Here is a 15825-nt window from a genome sequence, read left to right as displayed (position 1 = left end):
AGGTTAGAACAAACTAGCCTCATGGAGTTATTCATATCATCTCTACATCAAAAGGGGAAATAGAGCAGAAAAATAGCACTTATAATGCTTAGCAGGCTTACATATTAAAAAGTGATAAGAATTCCTAAACAACATAAAAATACATTATTAGATAGCTGTATATGAATGTGATAATACAAACAAAAACCTTCAAATTTTAAATTCTTTAAAAAAATATTTTTATTGAAGATTTTTAATTTATAATAATAAATTTATAACAAAACTAATATCATAAGCAACAGATGTAACACAAAACATTATAGCAACCAACCAACCATGTGACTCTCATCCAAAAGAAAAAATTGAAAACAAAAACCCCCTATCCACATCTCTTTAAAGGAGGAAATGAATGTCTGCCATTTCAGGTAGATCCCTTCTACCGATCTCCTGATGGTGTACTTGATCTTCTTCAGACGCAAAAATTGAGGTTATCCAACCAAACCAAGGCGCTAGACAGTGTAGGAGACTTTCAACCCAGCAGAACTCATCTCCGGGCTAACAACAAGGCAAGGATGTTGGTGTTCACCTCCGTTTGCAGCCCCGGCAAGTCCGGCACCCCGAAAATGGCCACTAAAGGGCAAGGTTCCAGATCAATAGAAGAATCGCGGACATGCTGCTAAAGATGGAGACCCAAAAGCTTACCAGCTTGGGACACGACCAGAACATTTGGGTGTGGTTGGCCGGCCCCCAGGAACACCGCTCACATTTGCCTTCTACCCCAGAAAACCTTTTATTAACCTTAACAAAAAAAAGATTTAGGGAGAGAAGCAGGGACACTGAAAAAGAAACAAAAAACCTCGGGAAGATATTCATTTTGATGGTCTGGATCCGCTAAGGACAGGGCAAGCTTATCCCACTTTTGCAAGTCTGGTTTCTGCTTGCTCACCAGACTGGCGTAGTTCAATTTATGGAGTAGGGCCAATCATGGGCCACCCAGATACCCAAATAACAGAAGCTAGATTTGGCAAGACGAAAAGGTAACACCCCCAGATTGGCTGTTCCGTCTTATCCCTTTCCACATACCCGAAGATCTCAGGGCAATGGCCAAGGGCTCAATTGCTAACACAGACAGGAGGCAGGAGGGAAGGGGGGGGGGGGGGGGGGGGGACATCTTTGCCTTGTCCTCCTATTCAATCGGAAGAACCCCGAACTCAAGGCATTGGTACAGAAACTAGCCATGGGGGCCCTATACAATAACCAAACCCAAGAGATAAACATCTGCCCCAGACCAAATTTGCCAAGAGCCTCAAAAAGATACCTCTATTCCACCTAATCAAATGCTTTCTCTGCATCCATAGCCATATCACCTCTGGCTTGGGCCCAGAAGAAGGGTAAAGAATGACATTCAACAGCCGCCAAATATTGGCCGACAACTGACGACCTTTAACGAAGCCTGTCTGGTCTTTCGCAATCTCCTCCGGAAGACAGGGCTCCAGCTGCAACGCCAACGCCTTGACAAGTAGTTTGGCATTCACGTTCAATAACGATATGGGTCGATATGACCCACATTGCTTGGGGTCTTTGTCCTTCTTCAATATAAGAAATGGAAGTCTGTGGAAGTGTAGCGGACAAAGACCCCCGGACAAGGAATCGTTGAACATGTTCACCATCTGTGGAGTCAACTTCCCTGCAAACCTCTTATAAAACTGTAGCGGTGTATTCCGCTTTCCTCACCCAAGGGAGAAGAGACCTACCCACCAAAAAAAAAGTCGATCCTGGAATAAACCTTGTGGACCTGGGAAAAGAATGATTATTCCTGGCCTCTTGGGTGTAAAAACCACCACAGATCTGCCCCCATTTCTGCTCCATAAAATCTAACAGTGCCTTTGCTGCCCTTGTTGGAGCCGGCAGCTTAGGCCTAGAGTGATCCAGCCTAGGATCAAGCACACAGTTTAAAACTCCTCCAAAAACCAGTTGATGCATGTGCAGATGAAGAATGGAAGCCAACAGCCTTCTAATAAATACTGTATTGTTCCAATTTGCTGCATACACATTGACCAACGCCACCAATGTCCCCGCTAATGACCCGGTGACTATCACATACCTGCCATAAGGGTCTGCCACACTCTTGGTAGCTGAAAACTGAACCCTTCTGTTAATCAAAATTGTCGCCCCCTGTGCCCCACTGTCAAAGCCCGAATTAAGTACCTGGCACACCCACCCTTTCTGCAGTCTGGTCAGATCCCTTAACTGCAAATGAGTCTTCTGCAACACCACATCCGCCTTATATTCTTTAGGTGAGCAAATACTCTCAACCTTTTCACTGGGCCACCCAACCCCCTTACATTCCAGGTGGCCAACTGATTCAGGGACCTCCCACCGCTCCTTTCCAGGTGACCAACTGATTCAGGGACCTCCCACCGCTCCTTCAGCTCCGAGTCAGTCAATTCCACCTAAAGGGATTTAACAAGCACCTGCCCAAAGAATTTAGGCCCAAAGTCCACCAAGACAGCCGTCAAACCCACCCACAAAGTGAAACAAAGAAAATACTATATCACTGTCAGTGAATTAACCCTTCCCCCCCACCCTTCCTCGAACAACCTGTCCAAATGTGCATATTGATTACACGAAAATGGACAAAACCCTCTCTTACCAATCCCAACCCCCAACAAAACAAAGATGCTAGGCTCATTAAACCAAACAAAATTGGTTCAACAGGCTGAAGCTCCTCTCCCCACCTCACTCCCCACCTCACCCCCATTCGCTAGCTAAATTTACTTCAAGCAGGGCAGACCCCACCCAGGGTAGAAGAAAGAAAGAAAAAGAAAACCTTACTGCCCGGCCCGGGTATAAAAGGTAAAAATACACCAACACGCCAACCAAGACCAAATTCCCACCAGGAGCTGTGTACTTTGAATAATATTACATGAAACCAACCCTTCAGAACAGTAAGCCCCCCCACTAACAAATTTACATCATGTGAAAAAACATCCCCTCAAGAATAAAGAAATACCAACAGATATATACAAGACATGCCAAAACTCTTCCCCGTGTTTAACAATAAAAGTCCCCAACAAAGCTCAATTAACTGAGCCGAGTCCATGCTTCTGAAAAAAGGCATTAGCCTGCTTCAGTGTATCAAAATAAGTGTCTTTCCATTTGTTGGTAACCCGCAGCCTCGCCAGGTACACCATCCCAAATTAAACTCCTTTCTTGTATAAGGCGGCCTTCGCCTTATTAAAGGCCTCCTGCTTGCTCGCCCGTTCCACTCTGAAATCCTGGTAAATCCTGATGAGGTCACCTTCCCATTTACAATCTCGGTGTTCCTTGGCCCACTTTAGGACTCGCTCCTTCTTTTGGAAGCTATGAAATCGAACACTGACTGCCCGAATTGAAGGTTTGTTTGGTCGGGACTTCTGCCGATGAGCCCTGTCTAGCTCTGGAGGGGACACAAGTTCACCCATCTCCATCATCTTCCCAAACATCTACGAGAAATGCAGAGTGGAATTCAGGTACTCCATGCCCTCTGGCAACCCCATGACTCGGCGGTTGTCTCCTCGGCCGATTCTCAAGGTCGTCCACCTTAGCCCTCAGAATAGTGTTCTTCTCCACTAGTCAGCCTCCAGTGTGGCAATTTGCTCACTGTGTCTCGTCAGAGCCTTCTCCGCATCCTCTAACACCTCGCCATATTCTTTCACTGTCACGGTTGTCTTTTCCAACTTAGTTCGGACGGGACCCAGAGCCCCCTCAATCGACTTTCAGAGGGTTCCGGACATCACCTTCATTATTTCTAAAATTGCTTGTCGAACTCCATCGGTCGCACACCAGTAAGCATGCCCGCCATGATCGCCAGAGCCATTTCCGCTATTTTCTCTACTGATGAGCCGTGTGAAGCATCAGAGTCTGTCGGTGAATTCCCATCCGCAGGAATCTTCACTCCCTTTTGTGGCACTCTCCAGACACAGGTTCCTTATTTCTTCAGATGGATGAATTTTTCCACAAGAGCACCACAGAAACCAGGAAAAAAGGGCCAAAAAACAATTGGTGCCCTCTGGCTTTATAGTGGTCGTGTCCTGTCTGGTGATTGGCTACTCTGTTGTGTGCTTACTGGTCATCCTGTGTGTCAATCACAGCCCGTCTGCACTCCATTGTATACATAGATGTATATTATGACATTTCCCCCCCCCCTTTTTTTTGTTCTGTATTGTGTGTTGAGATAATAAATATTAAGGTGCATGGGCGTGTGGATGTGCATACGTGCGTGACTATATACAGAATGTGCTGAAATGACCTTATGTACACAGGAAGGTGTCGCTAGTGCAGATGAAACGGTAACAACGATATTTACAGAGGTCAAAACGATAAGGTAACACAGGTGTGCAAAAGTTCAGTCTGTAAGTTTAGTCTCTGCGGCGGGCGACAAATTCTGGTTGACCGCCTCAAGGGTGGATCAGGGGCCGCCTGCACTTGGATAGGCGGTACCGCCGCCAATGCGGTGGTCGCAGAGGTCGGCAGGATTGCTGGTAAATCGGAGGCCTTGTGGTAGGGCACGTTCGGAGGAAGCATTGTGTGAGGCGGGACATCATGGTGAGGTGGCGGGCGTGGAACTCTGCGCAGCGCCCATCTGTTGCGTCGTAGAAAGGTGCCATCAGCCATGCGGACGAGGAACGATTTTGGGGCCACTTGCTTGACCACCACAGCTGTGGCGGACCAGCCGCCGTCAGGCAACTGCATGCAAACACGATCAGTTGGGACCAGCTCGGCGAGATCCGTGACATGAGCATCATATGCTGATTTCTGTTGGGCCCGAGACTGCTGCATCTTTTGTATGACCGTGAGGTGGGCAAGGTCTGGAGCATGGATGGCTGGAACTGTGGTTGGCAGAGTGCGATTCATGAGCATCTGCGCGGGAGACAACCCAGTGGACAGCGGGGATGCTCTGTATGCCAGCAGCGCCAGGTTGAAGTCGGAGCCTGAGTCTGCAGCCTTGCATAGTAATCTCTTGACGATATGGACCCCTTTTTCGGCCTTCCCGTTTGACTGTGGGTAGTGGGGGCTGGATGTTACTTGGCCAAAGTTATATAGGCGGACAAAATCAGACCATTCCTGGCTGTAAAAACAGGGACCGTTGTCACTCATCACTGTGAGCGGTATCCCATGCCTGGCAAACTTTTCTTTGCATGCTTTCATCACCGCCTTTGACGTGAGGTCGGACAGTTTCACCACTTCAGGGTAATTGGAGAAGTAGTCGACCAGGAGGACATAGTCACGCCCCTTGGCGTGGAAAAGGTTGACACCGACCTGGACCATGGGGAGGTCACTATCTCATGTTGCTGCAGTTTCTTTGGGTTGAGCTGGCTGAAATTTCTGACATGTGGAGCAGTTGAGGACCGTGTTGGCAATGTCCTGGCTGATGCCCGGCCAATAGACTGCCTCTCGAGCTCTGCGTCAACATTTCTCGACCCCCAGATGACCCTCATGGAGTTGGCCTTGACATTGTAAAACTGGGGACACTGTCCCTTCTGCCAGCCATTCGTGAGGTGCTGCATCACACGCTGTAGCAGAGGATCCTTGGCCGTTTCCTCACGAATTTGGATGACCCTCTCATCAGTGGCTGGAAGGTTGGAGGCACACAATTGCACCTGCACATCAATTTGGCAGACAAAGTCAGTTTGTTCACACGGTGTGGTGATAGACCTGGAAAGGGCATCTGCAACAATGAGTTCATTGCCTGGCGTGTAGACAAGTTCAAAGTCATAGCGGCATAGCTTGAGAAGGATTTGTTGTGACCGAGGAGTCATGTCATTCAAATCCTTCTGGATTATGTGGACTAGTGGCCTGTGATCCGTCTCAACCGTGGATTTTGGGAGGCCATACACAGTCGTGAAATTTGTCGATTCCCATTAGGAGGCCCAGGCATTCCTTCTCGATCTGAGCGTACCATTGCTCAGTGGGCGTCATGGCTCTGGAGACATACGCAACTGGGGCCAATGAGGAGGAGTCATCCCGTTGGAGGAGCACCGCCCCAATACCGTCCTGGCTCGTGTCAGTGGATATTTTGGTCTCTTTGGTAGGGTCGAAGAACGCCAGAATTGGGCGGTGGTGAGTTTTGCCCTCAGCTCACGCCATTCGTTCTCATGAGCGGGCAACCACTGGAATTCCGTCAACTTTTTGACGAGATGGCAGAGGGCTGTGGTATGTGCCGCCATGTTGGGAATGAACTTCCTGAGGAAGTTGACCATCCCTAGAAAGCGGAAGACCGCCTTCTTGTCCTCTGGGGTCTTCATGGCGTTGATCGCCGAGACCTTGTCAGCATCTGGCCGCACGCCTTGCTGCGAGATGTGGTCACCAAGGAATTTGATTTCTGATTGACCGAACGAGCACTTGGCTCTGTTGAGTCGGAGGCCATGCTCGTGGATTCTGTGGAATACCTGCTTGAGGCGATCGATGTGTTCTTGAGGAGTTGTGGACCAGATTATGACCGTCACCATACACGCGCACCCCCTTGATACCCTCCATCATCTGTTCCATGATGCGGTGAAATACCTCTTGAGGCAGAGATGATGCCAAAAGGCATCCGGTTGTAGCAGTAGCGACCGAACGGGGTATTGAATGTGCACAGCTTGCGACTGGATGCATCCAGCTGTATTTGCCAGGAACCCTGGGAGGCATTCAGCTTCGTAAAGAGTTTGGCATGAGCCATCTCGCTGGTCAACTCCTCTCGTTTTGGTATCGGGTACTGTTCCCTTATGATGTTGCGGTTTAAATCCTTGGGTGAATGCAGATTCGAAGCTCCCCTGACGGCTTCTTGACGCAGACCATGGAGCTGACCCAGTCCGTGGGTTCTGTGACCTTTGATATGATGCCCTGGTCCTGGAGGTCCTGCAACTGCTGCTTGAGGTGATCCTTGAGGGGTGCTGGCACCCGACGTGGTGCGTAGATCACAGGGGTGACGTTTGGTTTCAGCAGGATTTTGTATCTGTATGGGAGTGTGCCCATTCCATCGAACATGCTGTGGTACTGCGAGATGATGTCATCAATTTCAGCCTGGAAGTTCTCATCAGGTGAGGCCGTCGCCAGTGAGGATGACATGGTGTGGACTCGCTGAACCAAGTTCAGGGGTTTGCAAGCCCGAGCATCTAGCAGGGATGCTCTGTCAGGTCCCACGATCTCAAATCGCAATGTTGCTTTAAATGACTTATTGTAAACTCCGAGTTGGCATGAGCCATTGGCAGCTATGGTATTGCCATTGTAGTCAAGGAGCTGGCAGGCCGGTGGAAGAATGCTTGGTCTGAAGTAGATGGTGTCGAGATCGGATTTGGAGATGAGGTTCGCCGATGTCCAGTTTGAACCGGATGCAAGCCTCGTTGACTGTGAGGACAGCACACCACTCATCGTCGGGATCCACGCTGAGAATCGGGAGTTGCTTCCCTGTCTTGGAGAAAGGCAGCGCATGCTTCGTAATGATGCCCACCCGGTATGGAGATTTGAGGCACGCAGCATCAGTATCTGTTGGGCTGTCGGGGTCGGAGTCTGGCATGGCCTGCTGTATTGAACGGACGCTTCTGCGCCGCGGTTGGGATCGCTGGATGCTGGGCAGTGGAGCAGATCTGCAAAGGGCTGCGTAGTGGCCAAGCTTGCTACACTGTAGACACCGTCGTGATTTTGCCGGACATTGCCGCTTTAAATGGGCGGAGCCACAATTCGGACACGTCATGACGCCAACGTCAGCGCGTTCCGTGCGCCATCGCGCATGCGCAGTGCGGTCGAACGACGTACGCACGTGCGCAGTCTGGTCGTCGGTCTCGCCGTCCCCTCGGTTGTGGCGTGCATGCGCAGGGGCCCGAGAAAAGCGCGCGGAATGGCCACTCTCGTCGATACTTAGGCCCTGCATTTGTGCGATGGCCTGCAACCGTTCCGCCTCGTGGGAGGTTAGCTTTGCCGTTTCTGCCGCCCTGATGTGGGAGTACCGATTGTTCGCATGTTCGTGGAGAACGGACGTTTCGATGGAGATGGTGAGGGTGAGCTGCTTGACTTTCAGGAGCTGCTGGCGAAGGGAATCGGAGTGGATCCCGAAAACGATCTGATCCTGGATCATGGAATCAGTGGTCGAGTCACAGTTACATGACTGCGCGAGGATGCGGAGATGGGTCAGAAAGGAATGAAAAGGTTCATCCTTACCCTGAAGCCTCTGCTGGAAAACATACCGTTCAAAGCTCTCATTCACCTCAATGTCGCAGTGGCGGTCAAACTTTAATGGGACTGTTTTAAATTTTGTCTTGTCTTCGCCTTCAACGAATGTAAGGGAGTTGTAGGTGTGGATGGCGTGGCCCCCGGCTGTGGAGAGGACTAGTGCGATCTTCCTGGCGTCCGATGCGGCCTAGAGGTCGGTGGCTTCTAGATAGAGTTGGAACTTTTGTTTGAAGATCTTCCAATTTGCACTGTGGTTGCCGGCGATGCGGAGCTGCGGAGGAGGACGGACGTTTTCCATGTCACCGGATGGCTGTTTGCTGGTCAACGCTGATTCACTCAAGGTAGGTCCGTCTCTTTGCTGGTCAACGCGGATTCACTCAAGGTAGGTCCGTCAATTTTCAGCATCACTCACTGGTACCATGATGTGTTGGGTAGGCTGGGTCGATGTGGACTGCACTTGATGCAGTGTAGCGAGAGAAAGACCTCCAACACTTGATAAGATGCAACACATAGAACATAGAAAATACAGCACAGAACAGGCCCTTCGGCCCACGATGTTGTGCCGAACCTTTGTCCTAGATTAATCATAGATTATCATTGAATTTACAGTGCAGAAGGAGGCCATTCGGCCCTTTGAGTCTGCACCAGCTCTTGGAAAGAGCACCCTACCCAAACTCAACACCTCCACCCAACACCAAGGGCAATTTGGACATTAAGGGCAATTTATCATTGGCCAATTCACCTAACCCGCACATCTCTGGGCTGTGGGAGGAAACCGGAGCACCCGGAGGAAACCCACGCAGACACGGGGAGGACGTGCAGACTCCGCACAGACAATGACCCAAGCCGGAATCGAACCTGGGACCATGGATCTGTGAAGCAATTGTGCTATCCACAATGCTACCGTGCTGCCCAAAAGAACAAATAAATCTACACTATATAATTTTACCGTAATCCATGTACCTATCCAATAGCTGCTTGAAGGTCCCTAATGTTTCCGACTCAACTACTTCCACAGGCAGTGCATTCCATGCCCCCACTACTCTCTGGGTAAAGAACCTACCTCTGATATCCCTCCTATATCTTCCACCTTTCACCTTAAATTTATGTCCCCTTGTAATGGTGTGTTCCACCTGGGGAAAAAGTCTCTGACTGTCTACTCTATCTATTCCCCTGATCATCTTATAAACCTCTATCAAGTCGCCCCTCATCCTTCTCCGCTCTAATGAGAAAAGGCCTAGCACCCTCAACCTTTCCTCGTAAGACCTACTCTCCATTCCAGGCAACATCCTGGTAAATCTTCTTTGCACCTTTTCCAGAGCTTCCACATCCTTCCTAAAATGAGGCGACCAGAACTGTACACAGTACTCCAAATGTGGCCTTACCAAAGGTTTGTACAGCTGCATCATCACCTCACGGCTCTTAAATTCAATCCCTCTGTTAATGAACGCGAGCACACCATAGGCCTTCTTCACAGCTCTATCCACTTGAGTGGCAACTTTCAAAGATGTATGAACATAGACCCCAAGGTCTCTCTGCTCCTCCACAATGCCAAGAACTCTACCGTTAACCCTGTATTCCGCATTCATATTTGTCCTTCCAAAATGGACAACCTCACACTTTTCAGGGTTAAACTCCATCTGCCACTTCTCAGCCCAGCTCTGCATCCTATCTATGTCTCTTTGCAGCCGACAACAGCCCTCCTTACTATCCACAACTCCACCAATCTTCGTATCGTCTGCAAATTTACTGACCCACCCGTCAACTCCCTCATCCAAGTCATTAATGAAAATCACAAACAGCAGAGGACCCAGAACTGATCCCTGCGGTACACCACTGGTAACGGGGATCCAGGCTGAATATTTGCCATCCACCACCACTCTCTGACTTCTATCGGTTAGCCAGTTCGTTATCCAACTGGCCAAATTTCCCACTATCCCATGCCTCCTTACTTTCTGCAGAAGCCTACCATGGGGAACTTTATCAAATGCCTTACTAAAATCCATGTACACTACATCCACTGCTTTACCTTCATCCACATGCTTGGTCACCTCCTCATAGAATTCAATAAGATTTGTAAGGCAAGACCTACCCCTCACAAATCCGTGCTGACTATCCCGAATCAAGCAGTGTCTTTCCAGATGCTCAAAAATCCTATCCTTCAGTACCCTTTCCATTACTTTGCCTACCACCGAAGTAAGACTAACTGGCCTGTAATTCCCAGGGTTATCCCTAGTTCCTTTTTTGAACAGGGGCACGACATTCGCCACTCTCCAATCCCCTGGTACCACCCCTGTTGACAGTGAGGACAAAAAGATAATTGCCAACGGCTCTGCAATTTCATCTCTTGCTTCCCATAGAATCCTTGGATATATCCCGTCAGGCCCGGGGGACTTGTCTATCCTCAAGTTTTTCAAAATGCCCAACACATCTTCCTTCCTAACAAGTATTTCCTCGAGCTTACCAATCTGTTTCACACTGTCATCTCCAACAATATCGCCCCTCTCATTTGTAAATACAGAAGAAAAGTACTCATTCAAGACCTCTCCTATCTCTTCAGACTCAATACACAATCTCCCGCTACTATCCTTGATCGGACCTACCCTCGCTCTAGTCATTCTCGTATTTCTCACATATGTGTAAAAGGCCTTGGGGTTTTCCTTGATCCTACCCGCCAAAGATTGTTCATGCCCTCTCTTAGCTCTCCTAATCCCTTTCTTCAGTTCCCTCCTGGCTATCTTGTATCCCTCCAATGCCCTGTCTGAACCTTGTTTCTTCAGCCTTACATAAGTCACCTTTTTCCTCTTAACAAGACATTCAACCTCTCTTGTCAACCATGGTTCCCTCACTCGACCATCTCTTCCCCGCCTGACAGGGACATACATATCAAGGACACGTAGCACCTGTTCCTTGAACAAGTTCCACATTTCACTTGTGTCCTTCCCTGCCAGCCTATGTTCCCAACTTATGCACTTCAATTCTTGTCTGACAACATCGTATTTACCCTTCCCCCAATTGTAAACCTTGCCCTGTTGCACGTACCTATCCCTCTCCATTACTAAAGTGAAAGTCACAGAATTGTGGTCACTATCTCCAAAATGCTCCCCCACTAACAAATCTATCACTTGCCCTGGCTCATTACCCAGTACTAAATCCAATATTGCCCCTCCTCTGGTCGGACAATCTACATACTGTGTTAGAAAAGCTTCCTGGACACACTGCACAAACACCACCCCATCCAAACTATTTGATCTAAAGAGTTTCCACTCAATATTTGGGAAGTTAAAGTCGCCCATGACTACTACCCTATGACTTCTGCACCTTTCCAAAATCTGTTTCCCAATCTGTTCCTCCACGTCTCTGCTACTATTGGGGGGCCTATAGAAAACTCCTAACAAGGTGACTGCTCCTTTCCTATTTCTGACTTCAACCCATACTACCTTAATAGGGTGATACTCCTCGAACTGCCTTTCTGCAGCTGTTATACTATCTCTAATTAATAATGCCACCCCCCCACCTCTTTTACCACCCTCCCTAATCTTATTGAAACATCTATAACCAGGGACCTCCAACAACCATTTCTGCCCCTCTTCTATCCAAGTTTCCGTGATGGCCACCACATCGTAGTCCCAAGTACCGATCCATGCCTTAAGTTCACCCACCTTATTCCTGATGCTTCTTGCGTTGAAGTATACACACTTCAACCCATCTCCGTGCCTGCAAATACTCTCCTTTGTCAGTGTTCCCTTCCCCACTGCCTCATTACATGCTTTGGCGTCCTGAATATCGGCTACCTTAGTTGCTGGACTACAAATCCGGTTCCCATTCCCCTGCCAAATTAGTTTAAACCCTCCCGAAGAGTACTAGCAAACCTCCCTCCCAGGATATTGGTGCCCCTCTGGTTCAGATGCAACCCGTCCTGCTTGTACAGGTCCCACCTTCCCCAGAATGCGCTCCAATTATCCAAATACCTGAAGCCCTCCCTCCTACACCATTCCTGCAGCCACGTGTTCAACTGCACTCTCTCCCTATTCCTAGCCTCGCTATCACGTGGCACCGGCAACAAACCAGAGATGACAACTCTGTCTGTCCTGGCTTTCAACTTCCAGCCTAACTCCCTAAACTTGTTTATTACCTCCACACCCCTTTTCCTACCTATGTCGTTGGTACCAATGTGCACCACGACTTCTGGCTGCTCACCCTCCCCCTTAAGGATCCTGAAGACACGATCCGAGACATCCCTGGCCCTGGCACCCGGGAGGCAACATACCTTCCGGGAGTCTCGCTCGCGACCACAGAATCTCCTATCTATTCCCCTAACCATTGAATCTCCTACAACTATTGCTTTTCTATTCTCCCCCCTTCCCTTCTGAGCCCCAGAGCCAGACTCAGTGCCAGAGACCTGGCCGCTAGGGCCTTCCCCCGGTAGGTCATCCCCCCCAACAGCATCCAAAACGGTATACTTGTTTTGAAGGGGAACGGCCACGAGGGATCCCTGCACTGTCTGCCTGTTTGTTTTTTTCCCCCTGACTGTAACCCAGCTATTCTTGTCCTGTACCTTGGGTGTGGTTACCTCCCTGTAACTCTTCTCAATCACCCCCTCTGCCTCCCGGATGATCCGAAGTTCATCCAGCTTCAGCTCCAGTTCCCTAACACGGTCTTTGAGGAGCTGAAGTTGGGTGCACTTCCCGCAGGTATAGTCAGTGGGGACACCGGTGGTATCCCTCACCACCCACATCCTACAGGAGGAGCATGTAACTGGCCTAGCCTCCATCCCCTCTTACCTGACAGAATATAGCTGCTGTGTGGACTAACTAGATCTCCGCCCTCCGACTCTGCTCCCAGTCAGCTACACTTCCTGTAAACTCCTGGCTCTCTTCTCACTCTTTGCGGAAATGTCGGAAACAAAATTAAAGGAGCACCTTACTCCCTCCTCACCTAACTCCCTCGGTCACCAAACTCTTACTATAGCACTCAAAATGCACCAAATTCAGCACTCCCTCGGTCACCAAACTCTTACTATAGCACTCAAAATGCACCAAATTCAGCACTCCCTCGGTCACCAAACTCTTACTATAGCACTCAAAATGCACCAAATTCAGCACTCCCTCGGTCACCAAACTCTCCCTATCGCACTCAAAAAGCACCAAATTCAGCACTCAGTGCAAACAAAGTCTGCACTGTAGGGGATCACTTTTATACTGTGAATCTAGCCTCTGAAAAACTGGCCTAATCCAATTAACTAATTAACAAGCTCCAGCTGCAAGTGCCTAGAAGTAGAAGCCTGTTTAAAGCTGATTGAAAATTCACCTTCTTCTAAACCAAACAGCAACTTTTAAGTTAATTAACTAAATAAATAATTAACTAAATAAAAGAAAGACTAAACTTTAGATAAAAATGAAGCCTTATACTCCCTCGGTCACCAAACTCTCACTATCGCACTCAAAAAGCACCAAATTCAGCACTCAGTGCAAACAAAGTCTGCACTGTAGGGGATCACTTTTATACTGTGAATCTAGCCTCTGAAAAACTGGCCTAATCCAATTAACTAATTAACAAGCTCCAGCTGCAAGTGCCTGGAAGTAGAAGCCTGTTTAAAGCTGATTGAAAATTCACCTTCTTCTAAACCAAACAGCAACTTTTAAGTTAATTAACTAAATAAAAGAAAGACTAAACACGATTTTATTTAACATCTAAACTATTATACATGTTCAACTGTGGGTTGACACTATGCTGACTTGACTGGAGACCTGATACTAGCCTAACCAGACTTACTAGCTACCACATGGTGTTTGCACTGGCCACCTCACCAACTCTGACTGTCTCAGAGGCTGGGTCCCGAGAGCGCGGGAAAACTGGTGCCCTCTGGCTTTATAGTGGTCGTGTCCTGTTTGGTGATTGGCTACTCTGTTGTGTGCTTACTGGTCATCCTGTGTGTCAATCACAGCCCGTCTGCACTCCATTGTATACATAGATGTATATTATGACAACAGGGAGTACAAATCTAAGAGTAAATCAACAGATAAGGCTAGGTGCGACAAAAAAAAAGGACAAAACTACAGTCTCTGCGTCTAATCGCATGTAGCATTTGAAACAAAGATGAACTGATAGCACAAATAGAAATTAATAAGTATGATCTGATAGTCATTAGAACATAGAACATACAGTGCAGAAGGAGGCCATTCGGCCTATCGAGTCTGCACGACCCACTTAAGCCCTCACTTCCACCCTATCCCTGTCACCCAATAACCCCATCTAACCTTTTTGGCCACTAAGGGCAATTTATCATGGCCAATCCACCTAACCTGCCCGTCTTTGGTCTGTGGGAGGAAACCGGAGCACCTGGAGGAAACCCACGCAGACACGGGGAGAACGTGCAGACTCTGCACAGACAGTGACCCAGCAGGGAATCGAAACTGGGACCCTGGCGCTGAAGCCACAGTGCTAGCCACGTGTGCTACGGTGTTGCCCCCATTAGAGACATGGCTACAGGATGACAGAGAATGGGACCTGAAAAATGATGGTTATGTGGCGTTTAGGAAAGACAGGAAGTTAGGAAACAGTGGAGTGATAGCTCTATGATCATATTAGCAGATTAGAGAGGGATGACCTAAATTCAGGAAACCAGAATTAGCAGTAGTTTGGATTGAGATGAGAAATGATAAAGGCAATAAGTGACTTCTGGGTGCGGTGTACAGGTCCCCTAATTATAACTACCTGTACAACAGAGATTAACTGAAGAGATAATGGGAGATTGTCAGAATGGTACGGTGATAATCATGAGTGACTTTATCTACACATAGACTGGAAAAATCAAATAGGCAAAAGTAGTGTAGATGAGTTCATGGAATGTTTTGGCATTGTATCTTAGAACATCATGTTTTGGGGCAGCACGGTGGCGCAGTGGTAGCACTGCAGTCTCACGGCGCCGAGGTCCCAGGTTCGATCCCGGCTCTGGGTCACTGTCCGTGTGGAGTTTGCACATTCTCCCCGTGTTTACGTGGGTTTCGCCCCGACAACCCAAAGATATGCAAGGTAGGTTGATTGAACACGCTAAATTGCCCCTTAATTGGAAAAAATCAATTGGGTACTCTAAATTTAAAAAAGAAAAGAAAAATAAAGGACATCATGTTTTGGAGTCAACGAGAGAGCAGGTTGTACTAGACCTGGTATTGTACAACAAGATAGGAGTAATTGGTAACCTCAGTGAAGGAACCCCTAGGTAGCAGCGATCATAATATGACTGAATTTTACATTCAGTTTGAGGGAGAGAAGCGTATGTCGAAGACTATTATTCTAAACTTAAATAAGGGCAATTATCTGGGCATGAAAGCTGAGCTAGCTCAAGTGAACTAGCAAATGAGTCAATAGAGATACAGTGACAGACATTTAAAGGGATATTCCAGAATATACAGAAAAATTACAGAATATACATCCCAATGAGAAAGAAAAATTCCAAGGGGAGGACCCACCATCCGTGATTAATGAAACAAATTAAAGATAGTATCAAACTGTGATAAAGCCAGGGGAGTCCAATGAACTTCTTAAAAGTATTTTATTTCAGCAACAGCATCATACATGCACAGGGCCCGGTTACCTTTAACCGGGTCCTCATTCCTTTTTAGCTGGCTCTTCAGCTGCCGGCCTTTTATG

At 48.1% G+C, this 15825-nt stretch overlaps 1 protein-coding gene across 4 annotated transcripts in view; it reads right to left on the bottom strand.

Moving 5' to 3' along the window:
- The window catches only part of LOC140427869 (POU domain, class 2, transcription factor 1-like), a 329760-nt gene that overhangs the window by 17009 nt on the left and 296926 nt on the right, over nucleotides 1-15825 (bottom strand). The gene's annotated exons all lie outside the window — the stretch shown is intronic.

Source organism: Scyliorhinus torazame, chromosome 8 (assembly GCF_047496885.1).
Source record: "Scyliorhinus torazame isolate Kashiwa2021f chromosome 8, sScyTor2.1, whole genome shotgun sequence".
NCBI lineage: Eukaryota > Metazoa > Chordata > Chondrichthyes > Carcharhiniformes > Scyliorhinidae > Scyliorhinus > Scyliorhinus torazame.
This window is presented reverse-complemented; position numbering and strand designations above follow the sequence as displayed.